This window comes from Lissotriton vulgaris, unplaced genomic scaffold (genome assembly GCF_964263255.1).
Source record: "Lissotriton vulgaris unplaced genomic scaffold, aLisVul1.2 SCAFFOLD_472, whole genome shotgun sequence".
Taxonomy (NCBI): domain Eukaryota; kingdom Metazoa; phylum Chordata; class Amphibia; order Caudata; family Salamandridae; genus Lissotriton; species Lissotriton vulgaris.
Genome location: NW_028241918.1, coordinates 836651 through 851168, shown reverse-complemented (window position 1 = coordinate 851168; position 14518 = coordinate 836651). Strand labels below are relative to the sequence as shown.

At 49.8% G+C, this 14518-nt stretch overlaps 1 long non-coding RNA gene across 1 annotated transcript in view; it reads right to left on the bottom strand.

Annotated features, from left to right (window-relative positions):
• LOC147669140 (uncharacterized) overlaps positions 1-14518 on the bottom strand; it is a 437991-nt gene that overhangs the window by 275449 nt on the left and 148024 nt on the right. The gene's annotated exons all lie outside the window — the stretch shown is intronic.

The window sequence follows — 14518 nt, the reverse complement described above, 5'->3', positions numbered from 1 at the left end:
CTCCTTCCCGCCTCGGTCCGACACGGTGATTAGCACCGATTGTGCGGAGGGCGGGGAAGGTCGAGACGGCTACTTCCGGTGAACGGGGAGACCGGTCAGCGGTCTAGTGCTCCTGAGGCACTCGCTGTGGGGCCTATAAGGCACAGAAGGAGCCGGCGTGCGCAGTGGTGAGTAGGCAGTGGCAGTGTCTGCAGCCACTGTGCTCGGCGCTGAGGCAGCTTTTAACGCGCTTTTTTACTTCTGGAAACTGCAAATTGCACATGCTTGATGGGATAGCGATTAAGGCTTCCCAGTTTTAAATTTTAACTTTTGCCACGATAGCTTGCTGGCTTACCTGCTGACACCGACTTCTGGGCTGATCTCTCCCCTCCTTCCCGCCTCGGTCCGACACGGTGATTAGCACCGATTGTGCGGAGGGCGGGGAAGGTCGAGACGGCTACTTCCGGTGAGCGGGGAGACCGGTCAGCGGTCTAGTGCTCCTGAGGCACTCGCTGTGGGGCCTATAAGGCGGATGCACTCTCGGCAGCGCAGCGGACGAGCGCAGCGGGCGCGACGTAGGCGCGCCGAAGTCGCGCTCAAGTCAAGCCCGTCTGCGCCCGTCCGCGGCCGACCTCGGCCCAGGGCCATGCCCCCTGCTCATCCTATAGGACATATACAGTGGAGCAGAGCGGACTTGCTATCCTATCGCAAGATGTGTGCCAGTAACCTGTGTTCACATGGCATGAGCGTGGAAGATACCACGGGGTGCAGCCACTGCCAGTTCAAGTTCGACCTGTCAATACACACTATCAGAGAACATTGTAAATTGGTCTGTGGCTTGTTGAATGTTCGGTCGCTGCGCAAGCATCGCCTGGATATCTTTGATCTCCTTAGAGAACAACAATGGGATCTACTCTTTCTCACTGAGACATGGCTGGAATGCGACTCTGCCCCAGAGGTCCTGGAAGCCATCCCGGAGGGTTATACCCTAGTACGGCTAGATAGACCCAAAGGTAGAGGTGGAGGAATAGCCATTGTTGTGAGAGAGGGCTTATGTTGTCTTCTGGAGCAGATTGAGATTACAGATAGTGAGGCGGGCGCGTTTTCCATCCAAGTCAACGGGAGATACACTGTTAAGGGCCTCCTGATATATAGGCCACCGGGCCCTTCAACCAGATTTACAGAAAGTCTGATTGAAAGTGCCACAGAGGTAGCCCTACGCACAGATAAGTTCCTGGTGCTGGGTGACCTCAATATACACTTGGATGACCCCACTGATAGGGGAGCAGGGGACCTTCGCAAGGAGCTGAGGGCCCTTCAGCTCGAGCTGGTAGGTGAATCCCCTACCCATCAACGGGGCCACCTGCTGGACCCTATTTTTGCCAACTGGGGGCAAGTGGAAGCTCTAGCCCCCGTACCCATCCCTTGGTCGGATCATTTCCTGACGCCCTTTTCGATCTCCATTCCGGGAGCTAAAGTATTAGAAAAAGTGGCACTTCATCGTCCTGGACGGAGATGGGCCAATTTTTCTCTCGCCAGGTTCAATGAAGCTCTTATGGTGGGGGATGAACTAAGGGGAACGGATGTGGAAACTGTTAACGATAGTTTGGACCAACGCATTCTAGTCGCCCTAGACCACGTAGCCCCGCTTGCCCAGATTAAAACAGGGGGACGCGCACTGAAAAATGCACCTTGGTTTAGTGAAGAAGTCCGTATGGCCAAATCCAAGTGTAAACGGGCAGAAAGGCGCTGGAGAACTGATTTCGCCACACAAGCTAGATTGGACTATGTTTCTAGCAGGCGATATTACCATGGACTAATCAAAAAAGCCAAAAAAATCTACTATGGTACTAGGATTGGGGAAGCCGAAAATTCCTCGAAAGAATTGTTTCTAATATACAAATCCCTCTCAGTGGGAAAGCCTGCAGCAGTCCCAGAGGAACTCTGTACAGTTGACAATTGCAACCGAGTAGCGGAATTTTTTTCCAACAAAGTCGCTACTATATACTCAACCTTCCCCAGTAGGGTTGACATGGACCCCGAGGTGGTAGAGGTATCTAAGGCATGTGATGAACGACGGGTGCTAGCGACATTCGTAACCCCACCCACTGAAAAACTCGTTCAGATCTGTGGGTCAATTAAATCAGGCTCCCCTCGTGATCCCACCACTCCTGGACGCCTGTTGGGCAGTTTGCATGTCTTGGAGCCTCATATCCGTCGTCTTCTGGATCTCTCATTCGAGACTCATACTGTCCCGGATGCTTGGAAACGAGCGGTGGTTCTCCCCCTTCAAAAAAAGCCCAATGTTAGCTATGATAGGCTAGACAATCTTCGCCCCATCTCCCTCCTGCCATATATGGCGAAGATTGCCGAAAAAAACGTGAACCTCCAGCTAATGGGTTTTGTCGAAGAAGCCTCTCTACTCCATGACTCTCAATTTGGCTTCCGCCCTTGCCATTCGACGGAGTCAGCATTGCTCATGGCAGTGGAAGCTCTGCGACAGGGAGTGGATGAGGGCCAAACCATGGCCCTGATCCTCTTGGACCTAAGCGCAGCATTCGACACTGTAGCTCACTCCACCCTGCTACAGTGTCTGAATGATGGAGGGGTGGTAGGAGCTGCGCTTGGATGGATCCGGTCCTTCTTGACAGGCAGGTGTTTCCAAGTTCGCCAGGGAGAGTGTTACTCTAGGGAGATTGGGTTGGGCCAGGGAGTGCCGCAGGGCTCGTCCCTGAGCCCTACCCTGTTCAATCTTTATGTCTCCCCGCTGGCGACCATTGTTGAAGGCCACGGACTACGTCTTGTGTCCTATGCTGACGACACTCAGCTGGTGGTATCCCTCTCACGCGCACCTGGTCTAATGGCGGACAAGTTCAGAGTCTGCATGCAAGAACTGGCAGCCTGGATGTCCGCCAACTGCCTAAAACTTAATGGCAGCAAGACCGAGGTGCTCGTGGTGGGGGGGGGTCCACCTGTCTGGTCGTCGGCATGGTGGCCACCCTGCCTGGGAGAGGTACCTGCTCCATGTCATGAAGCAAAGAATCTGGGTGTATGGCTAGATGAGGATCTTGCTTTTGACTCCCAGGTTAGTCGAGTGGTGGGGACATGCTTCGGCATTCTAAAAACCATGAGGAAGATCCTGGATTTCCTACCCATTGATGCTCGACGGACGCTGGTGCATGCGTTAGTTACATCTCGCATGGACTATAGCAATCTGCTGTATCTGGGGGCAACGGAAAAGGTTTTAAACCGCCTCCAGGTGTTGCAGAATGCTACCGCCCGCCTTGTTTTGAGGCTTCCTAGAAGATCCCCCTCCAGGGCAGCGCTCCAGGAGTTGCACTGGCTTCCGGTTAGGAGTAGGGTGGAATTCAGGGCTTTGGCCACATGCCACCGCATTCTGAGAGGAAAAGCCCCTGCCCCATTACAAAGTCTGGTCACCTGGTATGAGCCCACCAGGAGCCTGCGCTCGTCTTGCACAGGTCTTCTGAAAATCCCCCAAATAAAAAAAACACGAATGGGGGGTAGATCATTCAGATACCTGGCCGCTAAGCGGTGGAATGATCTGCCGATGGAACTACGCATGGAGTTTTCGGAAACCCTGTTCAGGCGAAAACTTAAGACCTATCTCTTCAGACGCTAATTACTGTTGACTGCTCACGGACACCCTACCTACCACAGCGCGGGGACACGCCTTGGGCGTAAACCAGGCGCTTTACAAAACTCCCTAATAATAATAATAATAATAATAATAGATACAGTCTGGTAATCTTGTTTTTTCCATCACAGTTGAATGGAATAGATTTTTAGAAAGAGGCAACATGGGGGTTGTTCAAAAAGTTCCTCATGCATGGAAAAGGCCATACTCAAATGAACTTAATTTCACTTCCACAGAGTGAGAGACATACCTAATGTTTAATCCCTGGCTTTTAAACTTTGTTGAATAATGGACTTAATTTGACTGGTTTAGGTCTTGGGGTGCTGTCAACTTCAAATCTGATTTAATAAAGTGAATCAAAAGAAATCTACCGACTGATCTTTCCTATGTGTCACCGTCCAGGCATACTATGTGTATGTTTATACCATATACCAGTGAACAAATAACTACTCCCCTCCCTGTCACTCTCCTTCGCTTTATTCAGTGCCCTTATCCACCCTTCCGTTCAGAAGTTCATGGAAGTTATGTCCAGCTGTTACCCTGAATTCCCCAAATCCCCATTCACTATCATGGTTACAGTTCTACTAAATCTTCTCAGCCAGTTTCCGGCTCTGCAGTTCTGCAAGAGCAGCAATTACAGAAGTTTAAATAAGGATCAGGTAAGATCTTTAATGTGTGTACAATGACACTGTTTGTTTTGGGCTTTAAAGCAAAGGAACATTTTGTATGTTAATGCCTGGCGGCTGACAACTCAAACATCCTATGCATTGGTCTCTTGGGTACCATATGTACCCACCGTGTCCATCATCAAGACTTACTACAGCATTTGCTTGAATGAGTTTGTTGAGTTTCCGGATTGTTTTGGGCATTAACAAAAATCCCTAGATGGCCGGAGGCTTCTGGAGAGCCTGGATGTACCATATTTTGGCACACTTGCTGAGATCCACAAACATTACCATGGCTGCCAAGTGGCCCCATGCCATGTGTGACACGATCCTCAAGCCCAGGTCTTTCAGCTAGCAGAAGCATTTAGCAAGCAAGGACTTGTAGCTTCTCGTTTCCCACTAAAAGCATAGGCCTGCCAGCCCCAGCATGAGAACTGCTGCTGGGTAAAAACTCAAGGACTGAATGATTGTTTCACACATGACAGGGGACATCTTGGCAGCTAAGCACTAGGGGAAGGATACAATATTTGCACCCTTCTTGTGATATGGTGACATGTCAGTAATGAGACAGACATGTCCGAAGGTAAGGATGCATTTTCGTTGCAATGGCAAACGTATGCCATTTGATGAAAAACACCAGTTTGCAGACAGGTTGTCACCCTCCATAGCTTGATTTCATGTGGGTCCTGAACGCAGGATCATTCGTCATTCCAGACTGGGCAGATCCATGTGAACCAGGTCAGAGCAGCCCTAGTCAGCCCCTAGGATACTTCAACATGGTATCTTCCCTAGCAGCACTGTGCTTATTTTTCAACATATTGATGGATATTTTACCTGTTGTGTATTTCATATGCATATGTGTGTGTACATATACACATATGTTATGTATATGCATACACAGACCTCACCAGTATTGCTTTTATAAATCTTGTTATTGTTTATCATCTGTTTTCTAGCGCCTGGACGCCTCAGGGCAGCTGCAGCGCTCTATAAATCTCATTTTCATTTCATTTCATTTTAATGTACGACCACAACACACCAGCATACAGACAATGAAGCATGATTCAGCAGCAAATTTGACCATCAAGTCTAGTCTCTGCGGCATGGGCATGCATGCGCAGGTTAACGGCAACAGTCTCTGAAAGTGTTTCCACAATGGACCCCAGGTCTTCTCGTGCTTTATTCGACACCCCCTGTTTATACACTATCTCTTTAGCCTTCTGCAGTGTCCATTCCCCTAAGTCATTCCCTCGCCGGAGGGGCTCTGCCCGACAGGCCCCCATTGTTTTCATTTCTTTAATTGTCCCTTGTATAACTTTGTTCACTGTGTGGGGCACTCGGAAACTGCTGGAACTCCTACGCATATGGGATTTGGAAATATTTTTGCAAATTAGCACCCAAAACTAGTGCATGGTTTGACAACACTTACCTTTTTTTTTTTTTCTTGGTGTAAGACATTTATTATGCAAAAAGAGTCATAAGATTGCACTGCGTCACGCCAACAACCCGGAGGCAGGCCGCTATGAAGTATACATTTCACAAAATATAATAAAGCATTTGGGGTTAACATAACCCAGCGGGCCTCAGATTTCCCAGAGAAATATACAGTACAGGAAGGACTTGTATGTGAGCAATGCAACCTTAGCACGTTAAGTGGTCTTACTTTTTGTCAGCGCTGTAGACAGGCAAATGTACTAGGGGGTAACAAGGCCACCTCGGAGCGAGCAGCAGGCCTCAACTCGCCGAAGCGGCAGATGAAAAGGGTACGTCTAGCAGCACTGTTTTCACCCAACCTTCCCCACCAAACAGAAAGGAAACGAAAACAACTAACATCGGTGCAAGTACATAAAATCAACCACACAGTATCCCACTCATTCATGGGGCTGCGCGTTCCTGCGCTGGACAACTATCAATGAATGGCGAGCAGCGGTAGGGGTGGAGGCGCGGCGGGCTCCAAGCCTCCTCCGTGTAGATGGAGGGGGGGAGGGGGGGGGGGGGAAAGCAGGGGGGTGAAGGAGGATGTCGAAGCAGGGCAATCCACCGGGTCATGTGGTCATAAGGGAGACAGAGGAGGCCAGAACATGCAGCATGCGCAAAGTCAATAGGGCAGCAGGTTCAGGGCATACTTCAACTCAGGGCAAACCCGCGCCAGCGCGGAGCTCCAGAGCTGCAACAACATGACCGCACCTCCAGATCATTCAACCCATATCATCCGAAACACCCACATCAGGCGACCTCCCAGAGGTGTCCGATCCCGCACGCTCTCTGGTCCATTGTAGGAATGGGTCCCAAATCTCATTAGGCCTGGAAGCGGTGGGCATCGTCTCCCAATAGTGAGTCAGTTGTGCATGCCCATATGTCACATCCCTAACCCACTCTGTGAACGATGGAAGAGCTTTCCTGCCCCAGTGTAGTGAAATCTGTCGTTTGGCATAGAGGAGGAGTAGTGCATGTAGTTTTCGGTCACAAGGTTCGGTATCTTTGACATAGCCCAACAAGCCTAGAAGCGGTGATGGTGTATCATTCCTATGTAAGATTTGATTAATGGCTGTGAAGACGTCCGACCAGTACTCATGCAGTTTAGGGCAGCTCCATGCCACATGTATAAAGGACGCATCTTCCCCTCCACATTTCCAGCAGGATGCATCCTTGCTGATGCCCATGCGGTGTAGCAGCACCGGCGTGCGATAATACCGGTGTAAAAATTTGAAGTGGATGAGCCGCAGTCGATAGTTTGGAGATAGTGCCGTGAGCTGTTTACAGCAGTACTCCCACGTTTCGTCTGTCAAAGGGACTTCTAGATCAGCAGCCCAAGTCATCTTGGCTGTGGCTACAGTTATTGGGGCCTGCTCTTGCATGCTGTTGTACAGTCTCGACACCAGTTTTTTGGGAGAGGGTCTTGAAAGAAGGTTCTGAAGGGCGTCCAGGGCCTGCCGCTCTTCCGGGAATTGGGGCCCCATCTTCTTGCAGGATTCCCTAAGGGAATGGTACAGCAGCGCGTCCGCAAAAGATTCAGGCTGGTCGCCATCTCTCGCGCACAACTCCTCAAAGGTACCGTCAGGATATAGATCAGCGAAGGTGTGTAGCCTCTTCCCACGGAGCATGAGGGTGTCACCTCTGGCACTCAAGCAGGGCAACATCGGGTTTCCCCGTAGGGGGATGGCTGGCGCGTAAAGTTGGGAGAGTCCCGCTCTTTTTTGTAGTTCGCGCCAGGCCCAGCGAACCATCTCCACGGTGTCAACTTCCCCTGAAGGACGTGAGACTTTCCCGTATAGTGCCACTCGCAGCGGCAACGGGGCAACCACGGCCAGCTCCACCGCCACGTACGGCTGGTAGGGAGTGGGGAAGGCCCAGAAATGCAGAAATTGCGCCTGCGCGCAGAGGGAGTATAGCCTCAAATCGGGAGCTCCAAGGCCCCCCTGCCGGAGCGGGAGCGTGAGCAGGTCCCAGGAGACCCTCGCCTGTCCTCCGGCCCAAACCAATTTCAACAGCAGAGAGCGGACACGTGCGTGAAAGTGCGCCGTCATGGGCAGCGGAATATTTACGAACAAATACAGGAATTTGGGGAGAATCACCATTTTCGCTAACGCTATCCTTGCAACCAGGGACAGAGGCAGTTTGTTCCAGACCTCGATCTTCCCCTCCAGCCAGTCCACCGCTCTACCAAAGTTGAGTGTCCACAGCTCCTGTACATCCCGACTGACCCATATCCCCAGGTATTTAACAGCGTCAGTCTCCCAACGCAGGGGGTAGTCTGGAGCTGGCCGACCGGTCTCATCCGTCAGAGGGAAGGCAACAGATTTAGACCAATTTATGGACACTCCCGCCAGGCCCTCAAACCTTACGAATTCTCAGAGCAACGGGTTCATGTTATCCTTGGGGTTGACGATGTACAAAGTGACATCGTCAGCATACAACAAAATCAGTAAGCTTCGGGAGCTGAACCCGATGCCTCTCGCAGTGTGGTGTTGCCGTATCCTAGCCGCAAGCGGCTCCATTGCAATGGCAAAAAGGAGGGGGGACAGTGGGCACCCCTGTCTGGTCCCTCTAGCGATAGCAAAGGGTTTGGAGACGAGGCCATTCACACTCACCCTAGCTCTAGGTTCGGTGTACAGCAGTTTTTATTAGGGTCATGAAATTACGGCTGAACCCCATCCTTTCCAATATTTTAAATAAATAAGGCCATTCCAAAGAGTCAAACGCTTTGGTGGCGTCCAGGAACACCACCGCAGCCTGCACAGACGGGTGCAAGTAATGGAGGATAGAGAAAATAGTTCTGAGGTTGTGTGACGTGGCACGGCCGGGGATGAACCCGGACTGGTCAGGAAGTGCGATGATCGGCAACAACGGCTGTAGTTTGTCCGCAATTATCTTTGCATAAATCTTAGCATCCACATTGATCAGGGAGAGGGGCCTATAGGAGTCCAGGAGCAGCTCGTCTTTGTCAGGTTTTAAGAGTGTAATTATCAAGGCTTCACGCATGGAATCAGGTAGGGAGTTTAATTCAAGGGCCTCAACGAAAACAGAGTGTAGTTTCGGCGCCAGCTCATCTGCATAAGTTTTGTAAAAGGACGTTGTCAAACCGTCAGGGCCAGGGGCCTTGTTGGCCGGCATGCTTTTAATCACCTGAACGATATCTTGGACGGTGACAGGTAGGTCCATGTATTGTCTGTGGTTATTATTAAACCAAACTAGGGCGATAGAGTCAAGAAAGCTTTCCAAAGAGGCTGGGATCGTAGGTTGCTTGGAGGTGTACAGGGACGCATAAAAGTCAGTGAAGGCATGTAACACAGCCTCCTGGCCAACGGCCAGGGACCCCTCCTTGTCATGAATGGTGTGGATGTAGTGCGATTGTGTACGAGGAGCTATCAGCCTGGCGAGGGTCCTGCTGGGTCTGTCTCCCTCCCCATACCTGCGGGCTTCGGCCTGCCTCCCCAGGAATCGCACCTCGCGCTCCGCTTCCTCATGAAAGGCAAGCAGCTTGGTTTTTAGATCACCAGCAACCTCTAAGGTCGGGTCAAGGCTAAAGGCTGCATCCAGGCCTCTCAATTCCCCCTCCAGCCTGGCCAGTGTGTCACGGATGGTACGTAGCACTCCCGCCTGTCGCGCTATGCACTGGCCCCTGATCACCGCCTTAAAGGCGTCCCATTCGATGGCTTCTGATGCGACGGAACCTGCATTTTCGGCAAAGTATTTAATGATATCATCCCTTATCTCCTCAACAAATACTGGGTACGTGAGTGCGTGTGGGGGTAGGCGCCACGTGAAAGCCCTATGAATAGTGTCGGGTAAGCGCAATTCCAGCATACAAGGGGCGTGGTCTGACAACGATCTAGCCTGGATGTCGACCCCTGACACCCATGTCGCAACTTCAGGTGACACTAGCCAGAAGTCCAACCTTGACCAAGCCGCCTTATGGCACGTGTAACAGGTCCCCATTCTCACACCTGGATGTCGAATTCTCCATACATCAGACAGCAACCCCTCATCCATCACATCAAGGACGGCCTGGCGCGCTCTAGCATGCGTTGGTCTACTCACACCCCGTCGGTCCACGTCATCGTCCAGCACAACATTAAAATCGCCCCCTATCACAACTGATTGGCAGTCAAGCAATGCAATTTGCGCCCAGACCCCTCTGACAACACTTACCTTAGCTAAACTGTTGACCCAGTCTCTGTATTTTAATAACAGATCAAACTAGAATTTAAAAAGAGAAGAGGGAGATAATAAACCTTTTTTTCAACATCAAATGCTAATTCAGCCAAGTTGCTGGAGGCTGCCTTACCGCTGCATTTGATGGAGCTGTCTGTTCATATTTGTCAGCACCTCCTGTCATAGGGGCCGATTCAAAAAAGAACCTGGCACAAGTCATAAACCTTAACGTTGAAGGTTTCCTCTGCTGATTAAATGTCTGATGTTTAGGGGATTCACAAAAAAAGCGTAGCAGTACTCATGCGAATCTACCTAATCACACGTTCCCTGGTGCTCTACAGGCATTCCTGCTGATTACTCAGAAAGCGCCAGAGTAACTATCGTCGTCAAGCAAATTCACACAAGGAACTTTATTTCACTTTATTCTTCATCTGGAAAATGTTTAAGTAGAGAAATTCCTTTCTCCACCCACAGAAAATAGGTCAGTGTTGAGGGAACTTTTCCAACCCATTAACTCCATCCTTTATTATATGTAAGTTTACGAGTGCATAGGAGTGGAAAAACCATTGGGAGGGGTTGTAAATGCTCATAAAATTAGGGCTTTATTTGTGTGCACCATTACTATGCGATCACCCACTGCTTCTCCCTTGGGAGCAACCAAGGTTCCACCCCAACCCTACAGCTACGCCAGACGTATAATTTTCCCCCAGTTGCTTAGTGGATTTTGTGAACTGAACACAAGTAAGAATTTGGGTGTAAAAATTCAGCTTTCCCCATCTGTGCTTAAATTGGATGTACAAACATATTGTGAATGAGGTCCCAGACTTTTCACGATCCAGTGATTCATGATCTAGTGAAACACAGGGATCTCTCCATGGATTTCTAGCGGCCTCAGCTGTAGGAATCTGTACTTAGGCTGCAGGTCACAGTTTGGGCTCACACTCCTGGGCATGCTATAGGAGAGTTGGCTCACAATAACACCTGCAGCTTGCAGGTCCAGGCACAGCTCAGTGCAGATGACCCTCTTCTGCGAGTCATGCGTTTGTGCACTGATTCACTGCTACGTCCCAGGATGACGTCACCAGGCATTGCACAGTCCCAGTTGGGGCTAGCATTGATGGGGAGTGGTGAGTCGGCCAAATGAGAGGTGGGTAAAAATACAAATAAATCACTTACCTTATCGCGAAGTATGTCGCCCTATTCCTGCTGCTGAAATCCGTTGCATGCCCTAGCCAACTGCATTAACCGATCCTGGCGCTGCTCTTACCAGCATGATGGCGGCGCTAGGATTGGAAAGAGCAGCCTCTCTCGCAGTTCCTAGGACACTGGAGCCCTGCACTTGCTCTAACCAAGCTGTCTTAAGACATCTGGGTTAGAGCTTTCAAAGTGTGCATGTCTGGCTGGCCGTCGCAAAACGGCCGCCAAAGGGACATGCGCACTTTGGAAAGCTCCCAGGCAGTCCACGCTCCTCCCTACTGCCGTCACTATGCAAGCCCCGCCCCGTACTGACCCTCGATTCGAGATGGGGGATGAAGAATAAAATGGTAATAAATTTACTTTATTACCATTTTATTTTTTACCTCTGGGGCAATTTAGGAGGGGGGAGGGAAACTCCTCCGCACTCTTGGAGGAGCCGCCCCCAACCGTTTTTAGGTTGTTTCCGTTGTACACTCTGGAGCTTAGCAGCCAACAATGATGGTGTGAGGGAAGAACAGATTTTGATATAAACCTCCTTCCTCTTGCAGTCACGCTTCCTTGATTAAAGCTTACCCGGTGTTCACCTACTTCTGGGTGACACATGCCAGGAGGAATGTTGGCAAAGAAAGCCGGCAAACAGTGGTGAGGCGGCTACGTGCTGGGAACTGCAGGTCTCTGTCTCCACTTGAAGCGGTGGAGCAAAGGAAGTGCCAGTAAAATCTTCTCTAACCTGCCCCACCCATGGGTCTCACCCGTGTCTGGAAGGCTCCGGTCAGTGAATCAGTGGCATGAAGATAGGAGCTCGGCACTCAAAGCACCAATGTATACATACACTGCAGATCAGAGGATTGAATCCTCCGACTCAGATGAATCACACAGTTGAGATCCAACAAACAGGAAAACATACGGGAGCAAAAATACCTCATAGGCTGGGGAACGAGGGAGAGGAGCCCACTGTTGGGCTGTCCACTCGAGTCAGACGTAAAGAAGCAGAGTACGGTGAATCTAGCGCAAGCTATCATACTGTAGCGTAGGATGTGGTCGTGCGTGGCAGACCATCACTGTATTAAGGTTAAATCAAATGACTGGTTTTACGGACATCTTTCTCACAAAGCCTGGGTAGGCAATAATGAGGAGTTGCATGAACTTTCATGAACTGTATGTTATCTGGAGACCTTGAAGAAGTATGGTACTTTGCACATGCTCAATATCCTGTGCTCTCCTTGCCACTGGAGTCAAGCTACCCCGGCTGATGAGAGGTGAAACCCTGAAATAGGTCATTCGGTCCAGGGAGGGCCTGGCCTGGCAGTTCGGGCTGGCCTGTTCCCGAGGGGGGTAGGGTCAAGACTGATTTGCATATGGCTGGGTCTGAACTGGAATGGCATGAGGAGTAAAAAAAAACAATGGCTGTAGGCCCAGATCGCTGTACTGTGGTGCATGTTTGACATTTTTCAACATTCTGTCCATCAATTGTTCTTTTTGCAAAATCTTTCAAAGGCTGATTCTCCTTCCTGACAGGGAAGGCTTCCCTCCCACATTTACCATCTACCACCTATTTGACTTCTAACAAATCCTGCAGCCATGCATGGTATGACTGCAAAACTGTTCTTATTACCAACAAAACAAACATAAAAAATAGATTCAATTAAGTCATACAGCACAGATGAGTAGGGAATCGTATCATATTGCCATATCACACTCGCCTAGCGCATGGAAAGTACCCACAGAGCAACCATCTGACGATAATCACTCCAATAAGGCTACAGGTGTAACTGTGCAAAATTGATCAAGTATAAAATACAGTGGTCAACTGCAATGAACTCACTTGCCCATGACTTCGTGCTCAGGAATAGGAGGCACAGACTGCAAGGAATGTATAACATGCATTTGCAAAGCAATAGGTCTCGCATTAGTGATAGTTTGAGGTCTTGGCGTTGCAGATAATAATGCAACGCCAATAGCTCATACTTTCAGTAATGCGAGACCTTCTGCATTGCAAATGCTTGCATAGTGAGCCAGGAACCAGCATTGTATGTCTCGGTGCAGTACCGCAAGCCACTCCTAGAGTTCCCTACTGAGCAAGGCACCAGCATTGTATGTCTCAGTGCAGTACTGCAGGCTGCTCCTAGAGGTCCCTAGTGAGCAAGGAACCAGCACTGCATGTCTAGGTGCAATACCGCAAGCTCCTCCTTGGGGTCTCTAGTGAGCAAGGTACCAGCACTGCATGCCTAGGTGCAGTACCGCAACCTGCTCCTAGAGGTCCCTAGTGAGCAAGGCACCAGCACGGCGGACCTCTTTTGCACGCCCCTGCAGAAGATATGGTAAATCCACCCTACCCATAATACATTGCATGCAATACAGTACTACAAGTGCATTCAAATAGCTATGTTCATACATACAATTAGTAGCTTTAAAATGTGTCAAATGAATTATTACATTAATTTCCAATTAGGTTGCACTCTGTGTGGAGCTGATGAAGTGACATTTATCTAAAGTCTCATATAAATGTGAGGTTTTCTAGTGAGAAAAGTAACCACTGCCAGCCTAACTTAGGACCAAGTGTGTGTCTTGCCTGAAGCCTTTTAAGAAAATAGTCCTGTGAGCCTATAATTAAAACCTAGGGAGTAACAACACATGTAACAGGGGAGGTTCTCGTGGGAGGTTACAAGAAGAGACAAGGCAGTACTAAGAAGGGACTATCAAGCCTATTGACCAATGAAAAGCCACCATTTACAAAGAACAGGGACAGGAGACAATTAAAAAGATGGGCAGAAAGTGGGCGGAGCTGTATGCCCATATCTTGAATACAGAATGTCTCAAAGAGACAGAGCAAGCGCTGCCTAGGCAAGACCTAAAAACACGGGCCGCTCACAGCATTGTCATGGCCTACCTGGCTTCTGGGGACATGACACTCACTGTATGCGTGGAGGATTCCTGGGTCACCAGAGACATTCCCAATGAGCATGGTCAATGAGCCAAAGCAGGTGACGACCACCATGTTGAAATCATGGCAGTCTGCAGGTTGTAATCAGGCGCTATTAAACAAAAGCTGGACATATATGTAAAACAAGCAGGGCTCGAATCTGGGTACCACGCGGGTGGACAGCGTCCCCCCACTTATTTAACCGGGGGGATGCTGTCCCCCCTGGCAAACAGCTGGACTTCACTCTTTGGCCTCTCTGGGACGAGGAACTCTGCACCTTTCGTGACGTCACTTCATGCTGGGACGTCACTTCCGGTGACAGCGTCCCCCAACTTCTTTTTTTATGACTTGTGCCCTGACAACAAGGTAGAGGAGTACACACACTAAAGCAAAATAAGAAGAGTAAACAGAGCCAAGTGTATAAATTAAGATGCCCATTACGAA